Source organism: Pristiophorus japonicus, unplaced genomic scaffold (genome assembly GCF_044704955.1).
Source record: "Pristiophorus japonicus isolate sPriJap1 unplaced genomic scaffold, sPriJap1.hap1 HAP1_SCAFFOLD_45, whole genome shotgun sequence".
NCBI lineage: Eukaryota > Metazoa > Chordata > Chondrichthyes > Pristiophoridae > Pristiophorus > Pristiophorus japonicus.
The window spans coordinates 3661919-3681709 of NW_027254352.1; the positions used below are offsets into that span (position 1 = coordinate 3661919).

A 19791-nucleotide genomic window follows, 5' to 3' on the forward strand; every position below is an offset into this window, starting at 1 on the left:
TTATAATGAAACAAATCCACACAGAATCACAAGGGTTGGGAATTATTTGGAATAACAGTCATTGCTACTTGCCGACGGGGTGGAGAGGCACATCTTTCTGTTTATTTCTGTTTCTTGGTTTGCTGATAAACGATGAACCGGAGGCCTGTTCCCGTAAATGCTCAAAAGTAGGAACAGACAGCCAGAACGGTTCTGTCGCCTGGAGATGGGCAAAAGACTGCAGTTCAGGACAAAAACACTAAATGAAATGTTCACCCGGCACCGAGAGTGAAAAATCCCGAGAAAAGGACAGAATGAAATAGATTTCAGTGGATGCCTACCCGCACGTGATGCTGCGGATGCGCGGACATATCTTTGGTGTTCTCCACAAAAAATGCCATTTGCTACGAACAGTTTTACCTGGCGCGAAAGTGGTGAGACTTTGGAAGGAGCAAGCAGGAAAGACTATGTTGGTCTGCTTGTTGGCAAGCAAATGTGTAGCAGCTTCCCTGGTGGTTTAGTGGTTAGGTTTTGGCGCTTTCACCGCTGCGGCCCGGGTTCGATTTCCGGTCAGGGAACATTGTATTTTCGGCCGTTTGACCTGCAAGGCTGTTCCTGAACAAATTCACAGCTCACTGCACTCTTGCTGCCCCAACCATCAGCAGCGCATCATTCGTTGTAGTGATACAGCACACACTTCTGTGCCTTCCGTTTCAAAATCAGCAGTAAATGAGGAGATCTCGCTCTCGCTCAACTGGTGCTGATTGACACCGTAAATGTTGCCAATCATGGCTAACTTTAGCCTTCCGTGTACATTTTTGCGGCACATCACTCTAGCTTACCATCTGTCAATGCATTGCCAGTGTGGAAATATTCAGCATTTTAAACTTAGCAACGTCTGCAAGACTGGAATCAGTGAATGCCTGGGCCATGGCCACTGATAACTTATCCCGAGCATTCATTTGGCCTGGGCCCCTCCTATATTGCACATTGGCTCACTGTGTGTCTATGTTTAGCGTTCACAGGCAATTTACAAGCTCTGAATTTCCCAGCAGTGAATTCATGGAGTGATTGATCTAACCGATATTCAACATCAGTATTGTTAAGTCTCAAACAGTTATAAACTCTCCAGTATATTTCACTGTGTCTTCAAGACGGTGAGATCGAGCCTGTTGTGCAAGCTTTGTTTCTTTATGAACACTTCAGCAGAACATTAAATCATCATGTGGAATTGAATTGCTGATTGACACTGTAAATTTGCCAACATTTAACTGCAGTGTGACAACAATCACCGTTATAATTAGGCTTCCATTACGTTCTTGCACGACATCACCCTAAGTAACCTAGTTGATCACAGCACAGATATCAGTTAATTCATTGCCAGTGCGAAAAAATACACATTTTGAACTTAGCAACGTGTACAAGACCATTGCCTGGATCGTGGGCACTGATAACGGAACATGAGCATTAAGATTTTCGGTATCATTATACTTTACATTGACACAACCTGAGCTCTGAGATGTGTTTTGGACCCATTGCCCCGAAACGAGGACAGAGTGGGTGGGGCAATTCCTTCCGGGGTCAGGTTTTCTTTCAAAAAGGTGTGAGAAAACTTTGCTTCGTTCACTGTCAGACCGAAATAGTTCAGTTGGGAAGGCGTTTGACTGAAGATCCAGATGGTTCATGGCTCAATCCCGTGTTTCAGCAATTTTTGGTTATTTCGCGTTCCCTTCATTCTAAGGGTAGTGGCTGATTTTATATCGGGACAGTGGGCTGTTCAGCGGTTGCGTGATAATAATTTTCAACGTGAATTGTTTTTAGATTAAGCTGTTACGTTCTGTTACGTTCTATTTACACTCTGCGCAGTGTTGTAGATGAACAGTGAACAATGTTTAAGCGATGTGATGCGTTCAATGTTTATGCAGTAAATCTGTCATCCAGTGTGAGTTGGAAACACAATCCCCGCAGAGTGAGCTTTCACGCAACGTTAACACAACTTGTGGCCGGTTAGCTCAGTTGGTTAGAGCGTGGTGCTAATAACGCCAAGGTCGCGGGTTCGATCCCCGTACGGGCCATTCCAGTGTTTTTCATAATTTTTATTCGGTTTTTAGTCACGTTGAAAATCAAATCTTTATAATGAAACAAATCCACACAGAATCACAAGGGTTGGGAATTATTTGGAATAACAGTCATTGCTACTTGCCGACGGGATGGAGAGGCACATCTTTCTGTTTATTTCTGTTTCTTGGTTTGCTGATAAACGATGAACCGGAGGCCTGTTCCCGTAAATGCTCAAAAGTAGGAACAGACAGCCAGAACGGTTCTTTCGCCTGGAGATGGGCAAAAGACTGCAGTTCAGGACAAAAACACTAAATGAAATGTTCACCCGGCACCGAGAGTGAAAAATCCCGAGAAAAGGACAGAATGAAATAGATTTCAGTGGATGCCTACCCGCACGTGATGCTGCGGATGCGCGGACATATCTTTGGTGTTCTCCACAAAAAATGCCATTTGCTCCGAACAGTTTTACCTGGCGCGAAAGTGGTGAGACTTTGGAAGGAGCAAGCAGGAAAGACTGTGTTGGTCTGCTTGTTGGCAAGCAAATGTGTAGCAGCTTCCCTGGTGGTTTAGTGGTTAGGTTTCGGCGCTTTCACCGCTGCGGCCCGGGTTCGATTCCCGGTCAGGGAACATTGTATTTTCGGCCGTTTGACCTGCAAGGCTGTTCCTGAACAAATTCACAGCTCACTGCACTCTTGCTGCCCCAACCATCAGCAGCGCATCATTCGTTGTAGTGATACAGCACACACTTCTGTGCCTTCCGTTTCAAAGTCAGCAGTAAATGAGGAGATCTCGCTCTCGCTCAACTGGTGCTGATTGACACCGTAAATGTTGCCAATCATGGCTAACTTTAGCCTTCCGTGTACATTTTTGCGGCACATCACTCTAGCTTACCATCTGTCAATGCATTGCCAGTGTGGAAATATTCAGCATTTTAAACTTAGCAACGTCTGCAAGACTGGTATCAGTGAATGCCTGGGCCATGGCCACTGATAACTTATCCCGAGCATTCATTTGGCCTGGGCCCCTCCTATATTGCACATTGGCTCACTGTGTGTCTATGTTTAGCGTTCACAGGCAATTTACAAGCTCTGAATTTCCCAGCAGTGAATTCATGGAGTGATTGATCTAACCGATATTCAACATCAGTATTGTTAAGTCTCAAACAGTTATAAACTCTCCAGTATATTTCACTGTGTCTTCAAGACGGTGAGATCGAGCCTGTTGTGCAAGCTTTGTTTCTTTATGAACACTTCAGCAGAACATTAAATCAACATGTGGAATTGAATTGCTGATTGACACTGTAAATTTGCCAACATTTAACTGCAGTGTGACAACAATCACCGTTATAATTAGGCTTCCATTACGTTCTTGCACGACATCACCCTAAGTAACCTAGTTGATCACAGCACAGATATCAGTTAATTCATTGCCAGTGCGAAAAAATACACATTTTGAACTTAGCAACGTGTACAAGACCATTGCCTGGATCGTGGGCACTGATAACGGAACATGAGCATTAAGATTTTCGGTATCATTATACTTTACATTGACACAACCTGAGCTCTGAGATGTGTTTTGGACCCATTGCCCCGAAACGAGGACAGAGTGAGTGGGGCAATTCCTTCCGGGGTCAGGTTTTCTTTCAAAAAGGTGTGAGAAAACTTTGCTTCGTTCACTGTCAGACCGAAATAGTTCAGTTGGGAAGGCGTTTGACTGAAGATCCAGATGGTTCATGGCTCAATCCCGTGTTTCAGCAATTTTTGGTTATTTCGCGTTCCCTTCATTCTAAGGGTAGTGGCTGATTTTATATCGGGACAGTGGGCTGTTCAGCGGTTGCGTGATAATAATTTTCAACATGAATTGTTTTTAGATTAAGCTGTTACGTTCTGTTACGTTCTATTTACACTCTGCGCAGTGTTGTAGATGAACAGTGAACAATGTTTAAGCGATGTGATGCGTTCAATGTTTATGCAGTAAATCTGTCATCCAGTGTGAGTTGGAAACACAATCCCCGCAGAGTGAGCTTTCACGCAACGTTAACACAACTTGTGGCCGGTTAGCTCAGTTGGTTAGAGCGTGGTGCTAATAACGCCAAGGTCGCGGGTTCGATCCCCGTACGGGCCATTCCAGTGTTTTTCATAATTTTTATTCGGTTTTTAGTCACGTTGAAAATCAAATATTTATAATGAAACAAATCCACACAGAATCACAAGGGTTGGGAATTATTTGGAATAACACTCATTGCTACTTGCCGACGGGGTGGAGAGGCACATCTTTCTGTTTATTTCTGTTTCTTGGTTTGCTGATAAACGATGAACCGGAGGCCTGTTCCCGTAAATGCTCAAAAGTAGGAACAGACAGCCAGAACGGTTCTTTCGCCTGGAGATGGGCAAAAGACTGCAGTTCAGGACAAAAACACTAAATGAAATGTTCACCCGGCACCGAGAGTGAAAAATCCCGAGAAAAGGACAGAATGAAATAGATTTCAGTGGATGCCTACCCGCACGTGATGCTGCGGATGCGCGGACATATCTTTGGTGTTCTCCACAAAAAATGCCATTTGCTCCGAACAGTTTTACCTGGCGCGAAAGTGGTGAGACTTTGGAAGGAGCAAGCAGGAAAGACTGTGTTGGTCTGCTTGTTGGCAAGCAAATGTGTAGCAGCTTCCCTGGTGGTTTAGTGGTTAGGTTTCGGCGCTTTCACCGCTGCGGCCCGGGTTCGATTCCCGGTCAGGGAACATTGTATTTTCGGCCGTTTGACCTGCAAGGCTGTTCCTGAACAAATTCACAGCTCACTGCACTCTTGCTGCCCCAACCATCAGCAGCGCATCATTCGTTGTAGTGATACAGCACACACTTCTGTGCCTTCCGTTTCAAAGTCAGCAGTAAATGAGGAGATCTCGCTCTCGCTCAACTGGTGCTGATTGACACCGTAAATGTTGCCAATCATGGCTAACTTTAGCCTTCCGTGTACATTTTTGCGGCACATCACTCTAGCTTACCATCTGTCAATGCATTGCCAGTGTGGAAATATTCAGCATTTTAAACTTAGCAACGTCTGCAAGACTGGTATCAGTGAATGCCTGGGCCATGGCCACTGATAACTTATCCCGAGCATTCATTTGGCCTGGGCCCCTCCTATATTGCACATTGGCTCACTGTGTGTCTATGTTTAGCGTTCACAGGCAATTTACAAGCTCTGAATTTCCCAGCAGTGAATTCATGGAGTGATTGATCTAACCGATATTCAACATCAGTATTGTTAAGTCTCAAACAGTTATAAACTCTCCAGTATATTTCACTGTGTCTTCAAGACGGTGAGATCGAGCCTGTTGTGCAAGCTTTGTTTCTTTATGAACACTTCAGCAGAACATTAAATCAACATGTGGAATTGAATTGCTGATTGACACTGTAAATTTGCCAACATTTAACTGCAGTGTGACAACAATCACCGTTATAATTAGGCTTCCATTACGTTCTTGCACGACATCACCCTAAGTAACCTAGTTGATCACAGCACAGATATCAGTTAATTCATTGCCAGTGCGAAAAAATACACATTTTGAACTTAGCAACGTGTACAAGACCATTGCCTGGATCGTGGGCACTGATAACGGAACATGAGCATTAAGATTTTCGGTATCATTATACTTTACATTGACACAACCTGAGCTCTGAGATGTGTTTTGGACCCATTGCCCCGAAACGAGGACAGAGTGAGTGGGGCAATTCCTTCCGGGGTCAGGTTTTCTTTCAAAAAGGTGTGAGAAAACTTTGCTTCGTTCACTGTCAGACCGAAATAGTTCAGTTGGGAAGGCGTTTGACTGAAGATCCAGATGGTTCATGGCTCAATCCCGTGTTTCAGCAATTTTTGGTTATTTCGCGTTCCCTTCATTCTAAGGGTAGTGGCTGATTTTATATCGGGACAGTGGGCTGTTCAGCGGTTGCGTGATAATAATTTTCAACATGAATTGTTTTTAGATTAAGCTGTTACGTTCTGTTACGTTCTATTTACACTCTGCGCAGTGTTGTAGATGAACAGTGAACAATGTTTAAGCGATGTGATGCGTTCAATGTTTATGCAGTAAATCTGTCATCCAGTGTGAGTTGGAAACACAATCCCCGCAGAGTGAGCTTTCACGCAACGTTAACACAACTTGTGGCCGGTTAGCTCAGTTGGTTAGAGCGTGGTGCTAATAACGCCAAGGTCGCGGGTTCGATCCCCGTACGGGCCATTCCAGTGTTTTTCATAATTTTTATTCGGTTTTTAGTCACGTTGAAAATCAAATATTTATAATGAAACAAATCCACACAGAATCACAAGGGTTGGGAATTATTTGGAATAACACTCATTGCTACTTGCCGACGGGGTGGAGAGGCACATCTTTCTGTTTATTTCTGTTTCTTGGTTTGCTGATAAACGATGAACCGGAGGCCTGTTCCCGTAAATGCTCAAAAGTAGGAACAGACAGCCAGAACGGTTCTGTCGCCTGGAGATGGGCAAAAGACTGCAGTTCAGGACAAAAACACTAAATGAAATGTTCACCCGGCACCGAGAGTGAAAAATCCCGAGAAAAGGACAGAATGAAATAGATTTCAGTGGATGCCTACCCGCACGTGATGCTGCGGATGCGCGGACATATCTTTGGTGTTCTCCACAAAAAATGCCATTTGCTCCGAACAGTTTTACCTGGCGCGAAAGTGGTGAGACTTTGGAAGGAGCAAGCAGGAAAGACTGTGTTGGTCTGCTTGTTGGCAAGCAAATGTGTAGCAGCTTCCCTGGTGGTTTAGTGGTTAGGTTTCGGCGCTTTCACCGCTGCGGCCCGGGTTCGATTCCCGGTCAGGGAACATTGTATTTTCGGCCGTTTGACCTGCAAGGCTGTTCCTGAACAAATTCACAGCTCACTGCACTCTTGCTGCCCCAACCATCAGCAGCGCATCATTCGTTGTAGTGATACAGCACACACTTCTGTGCCTTCCGTTTCAAAGTCAGCAGTAAATGAGGAGATCTCGCTCTCGCTCAACTGGTGCTGATTGACACCGTAAATGTTGCCAATCATGGCTAACTTTAGCCTTCCGTGTACATTTTTGCGGCACATCACTCTAGCTTACCATCTGTCAATGCATTGCCAGTGTGGAAATATTCAGCATTTTAAACTTAGCAACGTCTGCAAGACTGGAATCAGTGAATGCCTGGGCCATGGCCACTGATAATTTATCCCGAGCATTCATTTGGCCTGGGCCCCTCCTATATTGCACATTGGCTCACTGTGTGTCTATGTTTAGCGTTCACAGGCAATTTACAAGCTCTGAATTTCCCAGCAGTGAATTCATGGAGTGATTGATCTAACCGATATTCAACATCAGTATTGTTAAGTGTCAAACAGTTATAAACTCTCCAGTATATTTCACTGTGTCTTCAAGACGGTGAGATCGAGCCTGTTGTGCAAGCTTTGTTTCTTTATGAACACTTCAGCAGAACATTAAATCAACATGTGGAATTGAATTGCTGATTGACACTGTAAATTTGCCAACATTTAACTGCAGTGTGACAACAATCACCGTTATAATTAGGCTTCCATTACGTTCTTGCACGACATCACCCTAAGTAACCTAGTTGATCACAGCACAGATATCAGTTAATTCATTGCCAGTGATAAAAAATACACATTTTGAACTTAGCAACGTGTACAAGACCATTGCCTGGATCGTGGGCACTGATAACGGAACATGAGCATTAAGATTTTCGGTATCATTATACTTTACATTGACACAACCTGAGCTCTGAGATGTGCTTTGGACCCATTGCCCCGAAACGAGGACAGAGTGGGTGGGGCAATTCCTTCCGGGGTCAGGTTTTCTTTCCAAAAGGTGTGAGAAAACTTTGCTTCGTTCACTGTCAGACCGAAATAGTTCAGTTGGGAAGGCGTTTGACTGAAGATCCAGATGGTTCATGGCTCAATCCCGTGTTTCAGTAATTTTTGGTTATTTCGCGTTCCCTTCATTCTAAGGGTAGTGGCTGATTTTATATCGGGACAGTGGGCTGTTCAGCGGTTGCGTGATAATAATTTTCAACATGAATTGTTTTTAGATTAAGCTGTTAGGTTCTGTTACGTTCTATTTAGACTCTGCGCAGTGTTGTAGATGAACAGTGAACAATGTTTAAGCGATGTGATGCGTTCAATGTTTATGCAGTAAATCTGTCATCCAGTGTGAGTTGGAAACACAATCCCCGCAGAGTGAGCTTTCACGCAACGTTAACACAACTTGTGGCCGGTTAGCTCAGTTGGTTAGAGCGTGGTGCTAATAACGCCAAGGTCGCGGGTTCGATCCCCGTACGGGCCATTCCAGTGTTTTTCATAATTTTTATTCGGTTTTTAGTCACGTTGAAAATCAAATCTTTATAATGAAACAAATCCACACAGAATCACAAGGGTTGGGAATTATTTGGAATAACAGTCATTGCTACTTGCCGACGGGGTGGAGAGGCACATCTTTCTGTTTATTTCTGTTTCTTGGTTTGCTGATAAACGATGAACCGGAGGCCTGTTCCCGTAAATGCTCAAAAGTAGGAACAGACAGCCAGAACGGTTCTGTCGCCTGGAGATGGGCAAAAGACTGCAGTTCAGGACAAAAACACTAAATGAAATGTTCACCCGGCACCGAGAGTGAAAAATCCCGAGAAAAGGACAGAATGAAATAGATTTCAGTGGATGCCTACCCGCACGTGATGCTGCGGATGCGCGGACATATCTTTGGTGTTCTCCACAAAAAATGCCATTTGCTACGAACAGTTTTACCTGGCGCGAAAGTGGTGAGACTTTGGAAGGAGCAAGCAGGAAAGACTATGTTGGTCTGCTTGTTGGCAAGCAAATGTGTAGCAGCTTCCCTGGTGGTTTAGTGGTTAGGTTTCGGCGCTTTCACCGCTGCGGCCCGGGTTCGATTCCCGGTCAGGGAACATTGTATTTTCGGCCGTTTGACCTGCAAGGCTGTTCCTGAACAAATTCACAGCTCACTGCACTCTTGCTGCCCCAACCATCAGCAGCGCATCATTCGTTGTAGTGATACAGCATACACTTCTGTGCCTTCCGTTTCAAAGTCAGCAGTAAATGAGGAGATCTCGCTCTCGCTCAACTGGTGCTGATTGACACCGTAAATGTTGCCAATCATGGCTAACTTTAGCCTTCCGTGTACATTTTTGCGGCACATCACTCTAGCTTACCATCTGTCAATGCATTGCCAGTGTGGAAATATTCAGCATTTTAAACTTAGCAACGTCTGCAAGACTGGAATCAGTGAATGCCTGGGCCATGGCCACTGATAACTTATCCCGAGCATTCATTTGGCCTGGGCCCCTCCTATCTTGCACATTGGCTCACTGTGTGTCTATGTTTAGCGTTCACAGGCAATTTACAAGCTCTGAATTTCCCAGCAGTGAATTCATGGAGTGATTGATCTAACCGATATTCAACATCAGTATTGTTAAGTCTCAAACAGTTATAAACTCTCCAGCATATTTCACTGTGTCTTCAAGACGGTGAGATCGAGCCTGTTGTGCAAGCTTTGTTTCTTTATGAACACTTCAGCAGAACATTAAATCAACATGTGGAATTGAATTGCTGATTGACACTGTAAATTTGCCAACATTTAACTGCAGTGTGACAACAATCACCGTTATAATTAGGCTTCCATTACGTTCTTGCACGACATCACCCTAAGTAACCTAGTTGATCACAGCACAGATATCAGTTAATTCATTGCCAGTGCGAAAAAATACACATTTTGAACTTAGCAACGTGTACAAGACCATTGCCTGGATCGTGGGCACTGATAACGGAACATGAGCATTAAGATTTTCGGTATCATTATACTTTACATTGACACAACCTGAGCTCTGAGATGTGTTTTGGACCCATTGCCCCGAAACGAGGACAGAGTGGGTGGGGCAATTCCTTCCGGGGTCAGGTTTTCTTTCAAAAAGATGTGAGAAAACTTTGCTTCGTTCACTGTCAGACCGAAATAGTTCAGTTGGGAAGGCGTTTGACTGAAGATCCAGATGGTTCATGGCTCAATCCCGTGTTTCAGCAATTTTTGGTTATTTCGCGTTCCCTTCATTCTAAGGGTAGTGGCTGATTTTATATCGGGACAGTGGGCTGTTCAGCGGTTGCGTGATAATAATTTTCAACATGAATTGTTTTTAGATTAAGCTGTTACGTTCTGTTACGTTCTATTTACACTCTGCGCAGTGTTGTAGATGAACAATGAACAATGTTTAAGCGATGTGATGCGTTCAATGTTTATGCAGTAAATCTGTCATCCAGTGTGAGTTGGAAACACAATCCCCGCAGAGTGAGCTTTCACGCAACGTTAACACAACTTGTGGCCGGTTAGCTCAGTTGGTTAGAGCGTGGTGCTAATAACGCCAAGGTCGCGGGTTCGATCCCCGTACGGGCCATTCCAGTGTTTTTCATAATTTTTATTCGGTTTTTAATCACGTTGAAAATCAAATCTTTATAATGAAACAAATCCACACAGAATCACAAGGGTTGGGAATTATTTGGAATAACAGTCATTGCTACTTGCCGACGGGGTGGAGAGGCACATCTTTCTGTTTATTTCTGTTTCTTGGTTTGCTGATAAGCGATGAACCGGAGGCCTGTTCCCGTAAATGCTCAAAAGTAGGAACAGACAGCCAGAACGGTTCTGTCGCCTGGAGATGGGCAAAAGACTGCAGTTCAGGACAAAAACACTAAATGAAATGTTCACCCGGCACCGAGAGTGAAAAATCCCGAGAAAAGGACAGAATGAAATAGATTTCAGTGGATGCCTACCCGCACGTGATGCTGCGGATGCGCGGACATATCTTTGGTGTTCTCCACAAAAAATGCCATTTGCTCCGAACAGTTTTACCTGGCGCGAAAGTGGTGAGACTTTGGAAGGAGCAAGCAGGAAAGACTGTGTTGGTCTGCTTGTTGGCAAGCAAATGTGTAGCAGCTTCCCTGGTGGTTTAGTGGTTAGGTTTCGGCGCTTTCACCGCTGTGGCCCGGTTCGATTCCCGGTCAGGGAACATTGTATTTTCGGCCGTTTGACCTGCAAGGCTGTTCCTGAACAAATTCACAGCTCACTGCAGTCTTGCTGCCCCAACCATCAGCAGCGCATCATTCGTTGTAGTGATACAGCACACACTTCTGTGCCTTCCGTTTCAAAGTCAGCAGTAAATGAGGAGATCTCGCTCTCGCTCAACTGGTGCTGATTGACACCGTAAATGTTGCCAATCATGGCTAACTTTAGCCTTCCGTGTACATTTTTGCGGCACATCACTCTAGCTTACCATCTGTCAATGCATTGCCAGTGTGGAAATATTCAGCATTTTAAACTTAGCAACGTCTGCAAGACTGGAATCAGTGAATGCCTGGGCCATGGCCACTGATAATTTATCCCGAGCATTCATTTGGCCTGGGCCCCTCCTATATTGCACATTGGCTCACTGTGTGTCTATGTTTAGCGTTCACAGGCAATTTACAAGCTCTGAATTTCCCAGCAGTGAATTCATGGAGTGATTGATGTAACCGATATTCAACATCAGTATTGTTAAGTCTCAAACAGTTATAAACTCTCCAGTATATTTCACTGTGTCTTCAAGACGGTGAGATCGAGCCTGTTGTGCAAGCTTTGTTTCTTTATGAACACTTCAGCAGAACATTAAATCAACATGTGGAATTGAATTGCTGATTGACACTGTAAATTTGCCAACATTTAACTGCATTGTGACAACAATCACCGTTATAATTAGGCTTCCATTACGTTCTTGCACGACATCACCCTAAGTAACCTAGTTGATCACAGCACAGATATCAGTTAATTCATTGCCAGTGCGAAAAAATACACATTTTGAACTTAGCAACGTGTACAAGACCATTGCCTGGATCGTGGGCACTGATAACGGAACATGAGCATTAAGATTTTCGGTATCATTATACTTTACATTGACACAACCTGAGCTCTGAGATGTGCTTTGGACCCATTGCCCCGAAACGAGGACAGAGTGGGTGGGGCAATTCCTTCCGGGGTCAGGTTTTCTTTCCAAAAGGTGTGAGAAAACTTTGCTTCGTTCACTGTCAGACCGAAATAGTTCAGTTGGGAAGGCGTTTGACTGAAGATCCAGATGGTTCATGGCTCAATCCCGTGTTTCAGCAATTTTTGGTTATTTCGCGTTCCCTTCATTCTAAGGGTAGTGGCTGATTTTATATCGGGACAGTGGGCTGTTCAGCGGTTGCGTGATAATAATTTTCAACATGAATTGTTTTTAGATTAAGCTGTTACGTTCTGTTACGTTCTATTTACACTCTGCGCAGTGTTGTAGATGAACAGTGAACAATGTTTAAGCGATGTGATGCGTTCAATGTTTATGCAGTAAATCTGTCATCCAGTGTGAGTTGGAAACACAATCCCCGCAGAGTGAGCTTTCACGCAACGTTAACACAACTTGTGGCCGGTTAGCTCAGTTGGTTAGAGCGTGGTGCTAATAACGCCAAGGTCGCGGGTTCGATCCCCGTACGGGCCATTCCAGTGTTTTTCATAATTTTTATTCGGTTTTTAGTCACGTTGAAAATCAAATCTTTATAATGAAACAAATCCACACAGAATCACAAGGGTTGGGAATTATTTGGAATAACAGTCATTGCTACTTGCCGACGGGGTGGAGAGGCACATCTTTCTGTTTATTTCTGTTTCTTGGTTTGCTGATAAACGATGAACCGGAGGCCTGTTCCCGTAAATGCTCAAAAGTAGGAACAGACAGCCAGAACGGTTCTGTCGCCTGGAGATGGGCAAAAGACTGCAGTTCAGGACAAAAACACTAAATGAAATGTTCACCCGGCACCGAGAGTGAAAAATCCCGAGAAAAGGACAGAATGAAATAGATTTCAGTGGATGCCTACCCGCACGTGATGCTGCGGATGCGCGGACATATCTTTGGTGTTCTCCACAAAAAATGCCATTTGCTACGAACAGTTTTACCTGGCGCGAAAGTGGTGAGACTTTGGAAGGAGCAAGCAGGAAAGACTGTGTTGGTCTGCTTGTTGGCAAGCAAATGTGTAGCAGCTTCCCTGGTGGTTTAGTGGTTAGGTTTCGGCGCTTTCACCGCTGCGGCCCGGGTTCGATTCCCGGTCAGGGAATATTGTATTTTCGGCCGTTTGACCTGCAAGGCTGTTCCTGAACAAATTCACAGCTCACTGCACTCTTGCTGCCCCAACCATCAGCACCGCATCATTCGTTGTAGTGATACAGCACACACTTCTGTGCCTTCCGTTTCAAAATCAGCAGTAAATGAGGAGATCTCGCTCTCGCTCAACTGGTGCTGATTGACACCGTAAATGTTGCCAATCATGGCTAACTTTAGCCTTCCGTGTACATTTTTGCGGCACATCACTCTAGCTTACCATCTGTCAATGCATTGCCAGTGTGGAAATATTCAGCATTTTAAACTTAGCAACGTCTGCAAGACTGGAATCAGTGAATGCCTGGGCCATGGCCACTGATAACTTATCCCGAGCATTCATTTGGCCTGGGCCCCTCCTATATTGCACATTGGCTCACTGTGTGTCTATGTTTAGCGTTCACAGGCAATTTACAAGCTCTGAATTTCCCAGCAGTGAATTCATGGAGTGATTGATCTAACCGATATTCAACATCAGTATTGTTAAGTCTCAAACAGTTATAAACTCTCCAGTATATTTCACTGTGTCTTCAAGACGGTGAGATCGAGCCTGTTGTGCAAGCTTTGTTTCTTTATGAACACTTCAGCAGAACATTAAATCATCATGTGGAATTGAATTGCTGATTGACACTGTAAATTTGCCAACATTTAACTGCAGTGTGACAACAATCACCGTTATAATTAGGCTTCCATTACGTTCTTGCACGACATCACCCTAAGTAACCTAGTTGATCACAGCACAGATATCAGTTAATTCATTGCCAGTGCGAAAAAATACACATTTTGAACTTAGCAACGTGTACAAGACCATTGCCTGGATCGTGGGCACTGATAACGGAACATGAGCATTAAGATTTTCGGTATCATTATACTTTACATTGACACAACCTGAGCTCTGAGATGTGTTTTGGACCCATTGCCCCGAAACGAGGACAGAGTGGGTGGGGCAATTCCTTCCGGGGTCAGGTTTTCTTTCAAAAAGGTGTGAGAAAACTTTGCTTCGTTCACTGTCAGACCGAAATAGTTCAGTTGGGAAGGCGTTTGACTGAAGATCCAGATGGTTCATGGCTCAATCCCGTGTTTCAGCAATTTTTGGTTATTTCGCGTTCCCTTCATTCTAAGGGTAGTGGCTGATTTTATATCGGGACAGTGGGCTGTTCAGCGGTTGCGTGATAATAATTTTCAACATGAATTGTTTTTAGATTAAGCTGTTACGTTCTGTTACGTTCTATTTACACTCTGCGCAGTGTTGTAGATGAACAGTGAACAATGTTTAAGCGATGTGATGCGTTCAATGTTTATGCAGTAAATCTGTCATCCAGTGTGAGTTGGAAACACAATCCCCGCAGAGTGAGCTTTCACGCAACGTTAACACAACTTGTGGCCGGTTAGCTCAGTTGGTTAGAGCGTGGTGCTAATAACGCCAAGGTCGCGGGTTCGATCCCCGTACGGGCCATTCCAGTGTTTTTCATAATTTTTATTCGGTTTTTAGTCACGTTGAAAATCAAATATTTATAATGAAACAAATCCACACAGAATCACAAGGGTTGGGAATTATTTGGAATAACACTCATTGCTACTTGCCGACGGGGTGGAGAGGCACATCTTTCTGTTTATTTCTGTTTCTTGGTTTGCTGATAAACGATGAACCGGAGGCCTGTTCCAGTAAATGCTCAAAAGTAGGAACAGACATCCAGAACGGTTCTGTCGCCTGGAGATGGGCAAAAGACTGCAGTTCAGGACAAAAACACTAAATGAAATGTTCACCCGGCACCGAGAGTGAAAAATCCCGAGAAAAGGACAGAATGAAATAGATTTCAGTGGATGCCTACCCGCACGTGATGCTGCGGATGCGCGGACATATCTTTGGTGTTCTCCACAAAAAATGCCATTTGCTCCGAACAGTTTTACCTGGCGCGAAAGTGGTGAGACTTTGGAAGGAGCAAGCAGGAAAGACTGTGTTGGTCTGCTTGTTGGCAAGCAAATGTGTAGCAGCTTCCCTGGTGGTTTAGTGGTTAGGTTTCGGCGCTTTCACCGCTGCGGCCCGGGTTCGATTCCCGGTCAGGGAACATTGTATTTTCGGCCGTTTGACCTGCAAGGCTGTTCCTGAACAAATTCACAGCTCACTGCACTCTTGCTGCCCCAACCATCAGCAGCGCATCATTCGTTGTAGTGATACAGCACACACTTCTGTGCCTTCCGTTTCAAAGTCAGCAGTAAATGAGGAGATCTCGCTCTCGCTCAACTGGTGCTGATTGACACCGTAAATGTTGCCAATCATGGCTAACTTTAGCCTTCCGTGTACATTTTTGCGGCACATCACTCTAGCTTACCATCTGTCAATGCATTGCCAGTGTGGAAATATTCAGCATTTTAAACTTAGCAACGTCTGCAAGACTGGAATCAGTGAATGCCTGGGCCATGGCCACTGATAATTTATCCCGAGCATTCATTTGGCCTGGGCCCCTCCTATATTGCACATTGGCTCACTGTGTGTCTATGTTTAGCGTTCACAGGCAATTTACAAGCTCTGAATTTCCCAGCAGTGAATTCATGGAGTGATTGATCTAACCGATATTCAACATCAGTATTGTTAAGTGTCAAACAGTTATAAACTCTCCAGTATATTTCACTGTGTCTTCAAGACGGTGAGATCGAGCCTGTTGTGCAAGCTTTGTTTCTTTATGAACACTTCAGCAGAACATTAAATCAACATGTGGAATTGAATTGCTGATTGACACTGTAAATTTGCCAACATTTAACTGCAGTGTGACAACAATCACCGTTATAATTAGGCTTCCATTACGTTCTTGCACGACATCACCCTAAGTAACCTAGTTGATCACAGCACAGATATCAGTTAATTCATTGCCAGTGATAAAAAATACACATTTTGAACTTAGCAACGTGTACAAGACCATTGCCTGGATCGTGGGCACTGATAACGGAACATGAGCATTAAGATTTTCGGTATCATTATACTTTACATTGACACAACCTGAGCTCTGAGATGTGCTTTGGACCCATTGCCCCGAAACGAGGACAGAGTGGGTGGGGCAATTCCTTCCGGGGTCAGGTTTTCTTTCCAAAAGGTGTGAGAAAACTTTGCTTCGTTCACTGTCAGACCGAAATAGTTCAGTTGGGAAGGCGTTTGACTGAAGATCCAGATGGTTCATGGCTCAATCCCGTGTTTCAGCAATTTTTGGTTATTTCGCGTTCCCTTCATTCTAAGGGTAGTGGCTGATTTTATATCGGGACAGTGGGCTGTTCAGCGGTTGCGTGATAATAATTTTCAACATGAATTGTTTTTAGATTAAGCTGTTAGGTTCTGTTACGTTCTATTTAGACTCTGCGCAGTGTTGTAGATGAACAGTGAACAATGTTTAAGCGATGTGATGCGTTCAATGTTTATGCAGTAAATCTGTCATCCAGTGTGAGTTGGAAACACAATCCCCGCAGAGTGAGCTTTCACGCAACGTTAACACAACTTGTGGCCGGTTAGCTCAGTTGGTTAGAGCGTGGTGCTAATAACGCCACGGTCGCGGGTTCGATCCCCGTACGGGCCATTCCAGTGTTTTTCATAATTTTTATTCGGTTTTTAGTCACGTTGAAAATCAAATCTTTATAATGAAACAAATCCACACAGAATCACAAGGGTTGGGAATTATTTGGAATAACAGTCATTGCTACTTGCCGACGGGGTGGAGAGGCACATCTTTCTGTTTATTTCTGTTTCTTGGTTTGCTGATAAACGATGAACCGGAGGCCTGTTCCCGTAAATGCTCAAAAGTAGGAACAGACAGCCAGAACGGTTCTGTCGCCTGGAGATGGGCAAAAGACTGCAGTTCAGGACAAAAACACTAAATGAAATGTTCACCCGGCACCGAGAGTGAAAAATCCCGAGAAAAGGACAGAATGAAATAGATTTCAGTGGATGCCTACCCGCACGTGATGCTGCGGATGCGCGGACATATCTTTGGTGTTCTCCACAAAAAATGCCATTTGCTACGAACAGTTTTACCTGGCGCGAAAGTGGTGAGACTTTGGAAGGAGCAAGCAGGAAAGACTATGTTGGTCTGCTTGTTGGCAAGCAAATGTGTAGCAGCTTCCCTGGTGGTTTAGTGGTTAGGTTTTGGCGCTTTCACCGCTGCGGCCCGGGTTCGATTTCCGGTCAGGGAACATTGTATTTTCGGCCGTTTGACCTGCAAGGCTGTTCCTGAACAAATTCACAGCTCACTGCACTCTTGCTGCCCCAACCATCAGCAGCGCATCATTCGTTGTAGTGATACAGCACACACTTCTGTGCATTCCGTTTCAAAGTGAGCAGTAAATGAGGAGATCTCGCTCAACTGGTGCTGATTGACACCGTAAATGTTGCCAATCATGGCTAACTTTAGCCTTCCGTGTACATTTTTGCGGCACATCACTCTAGCTTACCATCTGTCAATGCATTGCCAGTGTGGAAATATTCAGCATTTTAAACTTAGCAACGTCTGCAAGACTGGAATCAGTGAATGCCTGGGCCATGGCCACTGATAACTTATCCCGAGCATTCATTTGGCCTGGGCCCCTCCTATATTGCACATTGGCTCACTGTGTGTCTATGTTTAGCGTTCACAGGCAATTTACAAGCTCTGAATTTCCCAGCAGTGAATTCATGGAGTGATTGATCTAACCGATATTCAACATCAGTATTGTTAAGTCTCAAACAGTTATAAACTCTCCAGTATATTTCACTGTGTCTTCAAGACGGTGAGATCGAGCCTGTTGTGCAAGCTTTGTTTCTTTATGAACACTTCAGCAGAACATTAAATCAACATGTGGAATTGAATTGCTGATTGACACTGTAAATTTGCCAACATTTAACTGCAGTGTGAGAACAATCACCGTTATAATTAGGCTTCCATTACGTTCTTGCACGACATCACCCTAAGTAACCTAGTTGATCACAGCACAGATATCAGTTAATTCATTGCCAGTGCGAAAAAATACACATTTTGAACTTAGCAACGTGTACAAGACCATTGCCTGGATCGTGGGCACTGATAACGGAACATGAGCATTAAGATTTTCGGTATCATTATACTTTACATTGACACAACCTGAGCTCTGAGATGTGTTTTGGACCCATTGCCCCGAAACGAGGACAGAGTGGGTGGGGCAATTCCTTCCGGGGTCAGGTTTTCTTTCAAAAAGGTGTGAGAAAACTTTGCTTCGTTCACTGTCAGACCGAAATAGTTCAGTTGGGAAGGCGTTTGATTGAAGATCCAGATGGTTCATGGCTCAATCCCGTGTTTCAGCAATTTTTGGTTATTTCGCGTTCCCTTCATTCTAAGGGTAGTGGCTGATTTTATATCGGGACAGTGGGCTGTTCAGCGGTTGCGTGATAATAATTTTCAACATGAATTGTTTTTAGATTAAGCTGTTACGTTCTGTTACGTTCTATTTACACTCTGCGCAGTGTTGTAGATGAACAGTGAACAATGTTTAAGCGATGTGATGCGTTCAATGTTTATGCAGTAAATCTGTCATCCAGTGTGAGTTGGAAACACAATCCCCGCAGAGTGAGCTTTCACGCAACGTTAACACAACTTGTGGCCGGGTAGCTCAGTTGGTTAGAGCGTGGTGCTAATAACGCCAAGGTCGCGGGTTCGATCCCCGTACGGGCCATGCCAGTGTTTTTCATAATTTTTATTCGGTTTTTGGTCACGTTGAAAATCAAATCTTTATAATGGAACAAATCCACACAGAATCACAAGGGTTGGGAATTATTTGGAATAACAGTCATTGCTACTTGCCGACGGGGTGGAGAGGCACATCTTTCTGTTTATTTCTGTTTCTTGGTTTGCTGATAAACGATGAACCGGAGGCCTGTTCCCGTAAATGCTCAAAAGTAGGAACAGACAGCCAGAACGGTTCTGTCGCCTGGAGATGGGCAAAAGACTGCAGTTCAGGACAAAAACACTAAATGAAATGTTCACCCGGCACCGAGAGTGAAAAATCCCGAGGAAAGGACAGAATGAAATAGATTTCAGTGGATGCCTACCCGCACGTGATGCTGCGGATGCGCGGACATATCTTTGGTGTTCTCCACAAAAAATGCCATTTGCTCCGAACAGTTTTACCTGGCGCGAAAGTGGTGAGACTTTGGAAGGAGCAAGCAGGAAAGACTGTGTTGGTCTGCTTGTTGGCAAGCAAATGTGTAGCAGCTTCCCTGGTGGTTTAGTGGTTAGGTTTTGGCGCTTTCACCGCTGTGGCCCGGGTTCGATTCCCAGTCAGGGAACATTGTATTTTCGGCCGTTTGACCTGCAAGGCTGTTCCTGAACAAATTCACAGCTCACTGCACTCTTGCTGCCCCAACCATCAGCAGCGCATCATTCGTTGTAGTGATACAGCACACACTTCTGTGCCTTCCGTTTCAAAGTCAGCAGTAAATGAGGAGATCTCGCTCTCGCTCAACTGGTGCTGATTGACAACGTAAATGTTGCCAATCATGGCTAACTTTAGCCTTCCGTGTACATTTTTGCGGCACAT

General features: G+C 44.4%; 15 non-coding genes across 15 annotated transcripts; all 15 read left to right on the forward strand.

The window, feature by feature from the left end:
• Positions 1 to 1980: 1980 nt before the first annotated feature.
• On the forward strand, positions 1981 to 2054 carry trnai-aau (transfer RNA isoleucine (anticodon AAU)). The gene has a single exon. It is a non-coding gene; the product is annotated as a tRNA-Ile (tRNA).
• Positions 2055 to 2595: 541 nt separating this feature from the next.
• trnae-uuc (transfer RNA glutamic acid (anticodon UUC)) lies at positions 2596 to 2667 on the forward strand. Its single transcript has one exon. It is a non-coding gene; the product is annotated as a tRNA-Glu (tRNA).
• A 1423-nt stretch (positions 2668 to 4090) lies between these two features.
• On the forward strand, positions 4091 to 4164 carry trnai-aau (transfer RNA isoleucine (anticodon AAU)). Its single transcript has one exon. It is a non-coding gene; the product is annotated as a tRNA-Ile (tRNA).
• A 541-nt stretch (positions 4165 to 4705) lies between these two features.
• On the forward strand, positions 4706 to 4777 carry trnae-uuc (transfer RNA glutamic acid (anticodon UUC)). The gene has a single exon. It is a non-coding gene; the product is annotated as a tRNA-Glu (tRNA).
• Positions 4778 to 6200: 1423 nt separating this feature from the next.
• trnai-aau (transfer RNA isoleucine (anticodon AAU)) lies at positions 6201 to 6274 on the forward strand. The gene has a single exon. It is a non-coding gene; the product is annotated as a tRNA-Ile (tRNA).
• A 541-nt stretch (positions 6275 to 6815) lies between these two features.
• Positions 6816 to 6887, forward strand: trnae-uuc (transfer RNA glutamic acid (anticodon UUC)). The gene has a single exon. It is a non-coding gene; the product is annotated as a tRNA-Glu (tRNA).
• A 1423-nt stretch (positions 6888 to 8310) lies between these two features.
• On the forward strand, positions 8311 to 8384 carry trnai-aau (transfer RNA isoleucine (anticodon AAU)). Its single transcript has one exon. It is a non-coding gene; the product is annotated as a tRNA-Ile (tRNA).
• Positions 8385 to 8925: 541 nt separating this feature from the next.
• Positions 8926 to 8997, forward strand: trnae-uuc (transfer RNA glutamic acid (anticodon UUC)). The gene has a single exon. It is a non-coding gene; the product is annotated as a tRNA-Glu (tRNA).
• A 1423-nt stretch (positions 8998 to 10420) lies between these two features.
• Positions 10421 to 10494, forward strand: trnai-aau (transfer RNA isoleucine (anticodon AAU)). The gene has a single exon. It is a non-coding gene; the product is annotated as a tRNA-Ile (tRNA).
• Positions 10495 to 12529: 2035 nt separating this feature from the next.
• Positions 12530 to 12603, forward strand: trnai-aau (transfer RNA isoleucine (anticodon AAU)). Its single transcript has one exon. It is a non-coding gene; the product is annotated as a tRNA-Ile (tRNA).
• A 541-nt stretch (positions 12604 to 13144) lies between these two features.
• trnae-uuc (transfer RNA glutamic acid (anticodon UUC)) lies at positions 13145 to 13216 on the forward strand. Its single transcript has one exon. It is a non-coding gene; the product is annotated as a tRNA-Glu (tRNA).
• A 1423-nt stretch (positions 13217 to 14639) lies between these two features.
• Positions 14640 to 14713, forward strand: trnai-aau (transfer RNA isoleucine (anticodon AAU)). Its single transcript has one exon. It is a non-coding gene; the product is annotated as a tRNA-Ile (tRNA).
• A 541-nt stretch (positions 14714 to 15254) lies between these two features.
• trnae-uuc (transfer RNA glutamic acid (anticodon UUC)) lies at positions 15255 to 15326 on the forward strand. The gene has a single exon. It is a non-coding gene; the product is annotated as a tRNA-Glu (tRNA).
• Positions 15327 to 16749: 1423 nt separating this feature from the next.
• trnai-aau (transfer RNA isoleucine (anticodon AAU)) lies at positions 16750 to 16823 on the forward strand. The gene has a single exon. It is a non-coding gene; the product is annotated as a tRNA-Ile (tRNA).
• A 2030-nt stretch (positions 16824 to 18853) lies between these two features.
• On the forward strand, positions 18854 to 18927 carry trnai-aau (transfer RNA isoleucine (anticodon AAU)). Its single transcript has one exon. It is a non-coding gene; the product is annotated as a tRNA-Ile (tRNA).
• Positions 18928 to 19791: the final 864 nt, after the last annotated feature.